Below are 8,693 nucleotides of genomic sequence, written 5' to 3'. Positions count from 1 at the left end.
TTGGCCGGCCAGCCTCCCCCCTCTACTCCTTTATATACGGAGGCAGGGGGCACCTCTAGACACACAAGTTGATCCACGTGATCTATTCCTTAGCCGTGTGCGGTGCCCCCTGCCACCATATACCTCGATAATACTGTAGCGGAGTTTAGGCGAAGCCCTGCTGCTGTAGTTCATCAAGATCGTCACCACGCCGTCGTGCTGACGAAACTCTTCCCCGACACTTTGCTGGATCGGAGTCCGGGGATCGTCATCGAGCTGAACGTGTGCTCGAACTCGGAGGTGCCGTAGTTTCGGTGCTTGATCGGTTGGATCGTGAAGACGTACGACTACTTCCTCTACGTCGTGTCATCGCTTCCGCAGTCGGTCTACGTTGGGTACGTAGACAACACTCTCCCCCTCGTTGCTATGCATCACATGATCTTGCGTGTGCGTAGGAAATTTTTTGAAATTACTACGTTCCTAACAGTGGCATCCGAGCCTAGGTTTTATGGTTTGATGTGATATGCACGAGTAGAACACAAGTGAGTTGTGGGCGATATAAGTCATACTGCCTACCAGCATGTCATACTTTGGTTCGATGGTATTGTTGGATGAAGCGGCCCGGACCGACATTACGCGTACGCTTACGCAAGACCGGTTTCCCCGACGTGCTTTGCACAAAGGTGACTTGCGGGTGACTGTTTCTCCAACTTTAGTTGAACCGAGTGTGACTACGCCCGGTCCTTGCGAAGGTTAAAACGGAGTCTATTTGACAAACTATCGTTGTGGTTTTGATGCGTAGGTGAAATTGGTTCTTGCTTAAGCCCATAGCAGCCACGTAAAACTTGCAACAACAAAGTAGAGGACGTCTAACTTGTTTTTGCAGGGCCTGTTGTGATGTGATATGGTCAAGACGTGATGAGATATAAGTTGTTGTATGAGATGATCATGTTTTGTGGAAGTTATCGGCAACTGGCAAACGCCTTATGGTCGTCTCTCTATTGCATGAGATGCAAGCATCCAATAATTGCTTTACTTTATCGCTATGCGATAGCAATAGTTGCAAGAGCAATTGTTGGCAAGACGACCACGTGACGACACATTGATATAGATCAAGATGATGGAGATCATGGTGTCATGCCGGTGATGATATAGATCATGACAGTACTTTGGAGATGGAGATCAAAGAACCAAGATGATGATGGCCATATCATGTCACATATTTTGATTGCATATGATGTTTATCTTTTATACATCTTATTTTGCTTAGTTTGACGGTAGCATTTTAAGATGATCTCTCACTAATTATCAAGAAGTGTTCTCCCTGAGTATGCACCGTTGCGAAAGTTCTTCGTGCTGAGACACCACGTGATGATCGGGTGTGATAGGCTCTACGTTCAAATACAACGGGTGCAAAACAGTTGCACACGCGGAATACTCAGGTTATACTTGACGAGCCAAGCATATACAGATATGGCCTCGGAACACGGAGACCGAAAGGTCGAGCGTGAATCATATAGTAGATATGATCAACATAGTGATGTTCACCAATGAAACTACTCCATCTCACGTGATGATCGAACATGGTTTAGTTGATTTGGATCACGTGATCACTTAGAGGATTAGAGGGATGTCTATCTAAGTGGGAGTTCTTAAGTAATATGATTAAATTGAACTTAAATTTATCATGAACTTAGTCCTGGTAGTATTTTGCAAATTATGTTGTAGATCAATAGCTCGCGTTGTTGCTTCCCTGTGTTTATTTTGATATGTTCCTAGAGAAAATTGTGTTGAAAGATGTTAGTAGCAATGATGCGGATTGGATCCGTGATCTGAGGTTTATCCTCATTGCTGCATAGAAAATTATGTCCTTGATGCACCGCTAGGTGACAGACCTATTGCAGGAGCAGATGCAGACGTTACAAACGTTTGGCTAGATCAATATGATGACTACTTGATAGTTTAGTGCACCATGCTTAATGGCTTAGAATCGGGACTTCAAAGACGTTTTGAACGTCATGGACCATATGAGATGTTCCAGGAGTTGAAGTTAATATTTCAAGCAAATACCCGAGTTGAGATATATGAAGTCTCCAACAAGTTCTATAGCTAAAAGATGGAGGAGAATCGCTCAACTAGTGAGCATGTGCTCAGATTGTCTGGGTACTACAATCGCTTGAATCAAGTGGGAGTTAATCTTCCAGATAAGATAGTGATTGACAGAATTCTCTAGTCACCATCACCAAGTTAGTAGAACTTCGTGATGAACTATAATATGCAAGGGATAACGGAAACAACTCCCAAGCTCTTCGTGATGCTGAAATCAACGAAGGTAGAAATCAAGAAAAACATCAAGTGTTGATGGTTGACAAGATCACTAGTTTCAAGAAAAGGGCAGAGGGAAGAAGGGGAACTTCAAGAAGAACAACAAGCAAGTTGCTGCTCAAATGAAGAAGCCCAAGTCTGGTCCTAAGCCTGAGACAAAGTGCTTCTATTGCGAAGGGACTGGTCACTGGAAGCGGAATTACCCCAAGTGATTGGCGGATAAGAAGGATGGCAAAGTGAACATAAGTATATTTGATATACATGTTATTGATGTGTACTTTACTAGTGTTTATAGCAAACCCTCAGTATTTGATACTAGTTCAGTTGCTAAGATTAGTAACTCGAAACGGGAGTTGCAGAATAAACAGAGACTAGTTAAGGGTGAAGTGACGATGTGTGTTGGAAGTGGTTCCAAGATTGATATGATCATCATCACACACTCCCTATAATTTTGGGATTAGTGTTGAACCTAAATAAGTGTTATTTGGTGTTTGCGTTGAGCATGAATATGATTTGATCATGTTTATTGTAATACGGTTATTCATTTAAGTAAGAGAACAAATTCATGTTCTGTTTACATGAATAAAACCTTATATGGTTACACACCCAATGAAAATAGTTCGTTGGATCTCGATCGTAGTGATACACATAATCATAATATTGAAACCAAAAGATGCAAAGTTAATAATGATAGTGCAACTTATTTGTAGCACTGCCGTTTAGGTCATATTGGTGTAAAGCGCATGAAGAAACTCCATGCTGATGGGCTTTTGGAATCACTTGATTATGAATCAGTTGATGCTTGCGAACCATGCCTCATGGGCAAGATGACTAAGACTCTGTTCTTCGGAACAATGGAGCGAGCAACAGATTTGTTGGAAATCATACATACTGATGTATGTGGTCTGATGAATATTGAGGCTCGCGACAGGTATCATTATTTTCTGATCTTCACAGATGATTTGAGCAGATATGAGTATATCTACTTGATGAAACATAAGTCTGAAACATTTGAAAAGTTCAAAGAATTTCAGAGTGAAGTGAAAAATCATCGTAACAAGAAAATAAAGTTTCTATGATATGATCGTAGAGAAGAGTATTTGAGTTACGAGTTTGGCCTTCAGTTAAAAACAATGTGAAATAGTTTCACTACTCATGCCACCTGGAACACCACAATGTAATGGTGTGTCCGAACGTCATAACCGTACTTTATTAGATATGGTGCGATCTATGATGTCTCTTACTGATCTACCACTATCGTTTTGGGGTTATGCATTAAAGACAGCTGCATTCACGTTAAAAGGGCACCATCAAAATCCGTTGAGACGACGCCTTATGAACTGTGGTTTGGCAAGAAACCAAAGTTGTCGTTTCTGAAAGTTTGGGGCTGCGATGCTTATGTGAAAAAGCTTCAACCTGATAAGCTCGAACCTAGATCGGAGAAATGTGTCTTCATAGGATATCCAAAGGAAACTATTGGATACACCTTCTATCACAGATCCGAAGGCAAGACTTTTGTTGCTAAATTCGGAAACTTTCTGGAGAAGGAGTTTCTCTCGAAAGAAGTGAGTAGGAGGAAAGTAGAAAACTTGATAAGGTAATTGTACCTTCTCCCTTATTGGAAAGTAGTTCATCACAGAAATATGTTCTTGTGACTACTACACCAATTAGTGAGGAAACTAATGATGATGATCATGTAACTTCAGATCAAGTTACTACTGAATCTCGTAGGTAAACCAGAGTGAGATCCGCACCAGAGTGGTACGGTAATCCTGTTCTGGAAGTCATGTTACTAGACCATGACAAACTTGCGAACTATGAGGAAGCGATGATGAGCCCAGATTCCGCCAAAATGGTTTGAGGCCATGAAATCTGAGATATGATCCATGTATGAGAACAAAGTATGGACTTTGATGGATTTGCCCGATTGGCAAGCCATAGAAAATAAATGGATCTTCAAGAGGAAGACGGACGCTGATAGTAATGTTACTGTCTACAAAGCTCGACTTGTCGAGAAAGGTTTTCGACAAGTTCAAGGGGTTGACTACGATGAGACTTTCTCACCCGTAGCGATGCTTAAGTCTGTCCAAATCATGTTAGCGATTGCCGCATTTTATGATTATGAAATTTGGCAGATGGATGTCAAAACTGCATTCCTGAATGGATTTCTGGAAGAAGAGTTGTATATGATGCAACCGAAAGGTTTTGTCGATCCAAAGGGAGCTAACAAAGTGTGCAAGCTCCAGCGATCCATTTATGGACTGGTGTAAGCCTCTCGGAGTTGGAATAAACGCTTTGATAGTGTGATCAAAGCATTTGGTTTTATACAGACTTTCGGAGAAGCCTGTATTTACAAGAAAGTGAGTGGGAGCTCTGTAGCATTTCTAATATTATATGTGGATGACATATTGCTGATTGGAAATGATATAGAATTTCTGGATAGCATAAAGGGATACTTGAATAAAATTTTTCAATGAAAGACCTCGGTGAAGCTGCTTACATATTAGGCATTAAGATCTATAGAGATAGATCAAGACGCTTGATTGGACTTTCACAAAGCACATACCTTGACAAGATTTTGAAGAAATTCAAAATGGATCAAGCAAAGAAAGGATTCTTGCCTATGTTACAAGGTGTGAAGTTGAGTAAGACTCAATGCCCGACCACTGCAGAAGATGGAGAGAATATGAAAGATGTTCCCTATGCATCAGCCATAGGCTCTATCATGTATGCAATGCTGTGTACCAGACCTGATGTGTGCCTTGCTATAAGTTTAGCAGGGAGGTACCAAAGTAATCCAGGAGTGGATCACTAGACAGCGGTCAAGAACATCCTGAAATACCTGAAAAGGACTAAGGATATGTTTCTCGTATATGGAGGTGACAAAGAGCTCACCGTAAAAGGTTACGTTGATGCAAGCTTTGACACTGATCCGAACAATTCTAAATCGCAAACCGGATACGTGTTTACATTAAACGGTGGAGCTGTCAGTTGGTGCAGTTCTAAACAAAGCGTCGTAGCGGGATCTACATGTGAAGCGGAGTACATAGCTGCTTCGGAAGCAGCAAACGAAGGAGTCTGGATGAAGGAGTTCATATCCGATCTAGGTGTCATACCTAGTGCATCGGGTCCAATGAAAATCTTTTGTGATAATACTGGTGCAATTGCCTTGGCAAAGGAATCCAGATTTCACAAAAGGACCAAACACATCAAGAGACGCTTCAATTCCATCCGGGATCTAGTCCAGGTGGGAGACATAGAGATTTGCAAGATACATACGGATCTGAATATTGCAGACCCGTTGACTAAGCCTCTTCCACGAGCAAAACATGATCAGCACCAAGGCTCCATGGGTGTTAGAATCATTACAGTGTAATCTAGATTATTGACTCTAGTGCAAGTGGGAGACCTGAAGGAAATATGCCCTAGAGGCAATAATAAAGTTATTATTTATTTCCTTATATCATGATAAATGTTTATTATTCATGCTAGAATTGTATTAACCGGAAACATAATACATGTGTGAATACATAGACAAACAAAGTGTCACTAGTATGCCTCTACTTGACTAGCTCGTTAATCAAAGATGGTTATGTTTCCTAACCATAGACATGTGTTGTCATTTGATTAACGGGATCACATCATTAGAAAATTGGATCAGTAATCGTGATCAGAAAAATTGCGGATTTTATTCGGGAAAAAGAAAAAATGACGAACATATTAACAAAAGCATGTTCGTTATCTGGATCTAAACGATGAACGCGTTCGTTAAAACGAACAAATGAGCGAACGCTCGCTAAATAAACTAAACCGGAAAAAATAAACCGAACCGGAGAATAAAAAAATGGATCTAGGTTTTTGAAAAAAAACCGATCGGTTTTCTTCACGAAAACCGAGGCAACGACGGCTACCTCGGCGGCTTCGGCGAACGATGGCGGGGCGGCGCGGCTCCGGTGCGGCGGCGGCGGGAGGCGACGGCGGGAGGCGCAGCGCGCGGATCGAGGCGGCGGCGCGCGGCTCGAGGCGAGGCGGCGACGGCGGCTCCTGGCGCTAGGGTTTCGGCTGGGGTTGCGGCTCTGGTTGGGCCCTCGCTGTTATGAAGGCCGGCCGGGCCTGGTGTCCTGGTCGGACACGGCCCGGTTAGGTCGGTTCGACTTTTTTTTAAATAATTTCGCGTAGAAGAAAAAAAAACAAAAAGAATACTAAACGGACTCCAAAAATCCCGAAATGAATTTTCCCCTGCTTCTAAAATCAAGCCGCACATGATGAACATTTATTTGGGGCCTAAATGCAATTTTGAGATACGTGCATTTTTCCTAAATTCAAATAAAATAGCAAATAAAACCAAAATAAAATCTTATTTGATTTTTTTGTTAAATCCTCAATATTTCTTTATTTTGGGAAAGTCATTTTATTCCCTCTCTCATATTTTGATAATAGAAATAATTGAAGATAAAATAAATAAAATCAAATGATCCTATTTTCAAAATTTGAGAAAACTCAAATATGAAAATAACGAAATCCCCAACTCTCTCCGAGGGTCCTTGAGTTGCGTGAAATTTCTAGGATAAACCAAAATGCAATAAAATATGTTATGCAGTGATGATCTATTGTATAACATTCCAAATTGAAAATTTGGGATGTTACAAACCTACCCCCCTTAAAATGAATCTCGCCCTCGAGATTCGGGTTGGCTAGAAAATAGGTGAGGGTGGTCCTTCAGCAAATCATCCTCTCGTTCCCAGGTGGCTTCATCCTCCGTGTGGTGGCTCCACTGAACTTTGCAAAACTTGATAACCTTGCTGCGGGTGACTTAGCTGGCATACTCAAGAATCTTTACTGGTTTCTCGCCATAGGTCAAATCACTGTCCAACTGAATCGCTTCCAGCGGCACTGTATCTCTTAGCGGTATATCAGCCATCTCTGTGTGGCACTTCTTTAACTGGGAAACGTGGAACACGTCGTGCACTCCTGACAATCCTTCGGGCAATTCCAACTTATAAGCTACTTCTCCCATACGTTCCAAAACTTTGTATGGTCCTACAAAACGTGGCGCAAACTTTCCCTTAACTCCAAAGCGCTTAACTCCTCGAAGTGGAGATACTCGAAGATAAACTCGGTCTCCGACTTCGTAAACTGTCTCCTTGCATTTAGAATCTGCGTAGCTCTTCTGCCTGGACTGGGCTACCTTGAGCCTATTGCGAATCAATTTTACTTTCCGTTCAGACTCCTTAATCAGATCCGGTCCAAACAACTGACGGTCTCCAACTTCATCCCATGATAATGGGGTCCTGCACCTCCTTCTGTACAAGGCTTCGAAAGGGGCCATCTTCAAACTGGATTGATAACTGTTGTTGTAAGAGAACTCTGCATATGGCAAATTCTTGTCCCAACTAGATCCATAATCTAGCACACAAGCTCTCAGCATATCCTCCAAAATCTGATTGACTCTCTCGGTCTGTCCATCTGTCTGCGGGTGGAAAGCTGTACTGAACTCTAGCCTGGTACCCAAAGTTTCATGCAACTGATTCCAGAACTTTGAGGTAAACTAGGTTCCTCTATCTGATACAATGCTCCTTGGAACTCCATGAATACATACGATCCTGGTAATGTATATTTTTGCTAACTTGGCACTGGTATAGGTAGTCTTCACTGGGATGAAATGAGCTACCTTTGTCAAATGATTGACTACAACCCATATCGAGTCATAGCCTGAGCGTGTTCTGGGCAATCCTGTGATAAAATCCATGCCTAACTTATCCCACTTCCATTCGGGTATTGGCAATGGCTGTAGCAATCCCGCTGGCTTCTGATTCTCTGCCTTTACTCTCTGACATACATCACAAACTGCTACATACTCTGCAATATCCTTCTTCATTCTGGTCCACCAGAAAGTATCCTTCAAATCCAAATACATCTTGGTATTTCCTGGGTGAATCGAATATGGTGAATCATGGGCCTCTTGCAGAATCAACTTCCTGATCTCCGGGTCGTTGGGCACATAAACATGGTCTTCAAACCATAAGGTATCATGCTCATCCTCACGAAATCCTTTAGCTTTTCCTTTGCTCATTTTCTCCTTAATAGAGGCGATCTCCTTGTCAGTCCTTTGAGCTTCTCTGATCTTATCCATCAAATTAGACTGAATCTCCAATGCTGCTACATAGCCTCTCGGGACTATCTCCAAACATAGCTCATGAAGATTTTCGGCTAACTCCCTTGGTAAATCTCCCGTCATTAGTGTGTTGGCATGGCTCTTACGGCTCAGTGCATCGGCTACTACGTTAGCCTTTCCGGGGTGATAATGCAATCTCATGTCATAATGCTTGATGAGCTCCAACCATCTCCTTTGCCTGAGATTCAACTCCTACGTGAAAATATACTTCAAA

Source organism: Triticum urartu, chromosome 7, assembly GCF_003073215.2.
Source record: "Triticum urartu cultivar G1812 chromosome 7, Tu2.1, whole genome shotgun sequence".
NCBI classification, from domain to species: domain Eukaryota; kingdom Viridiplantae; phylum Streptophyta; class Magnoliopsida; order Poales; family Poaceae; genus Triticum; species Triticum urartu.
This window is presented reverse-complemented; position numbering follows the sequence as displayed.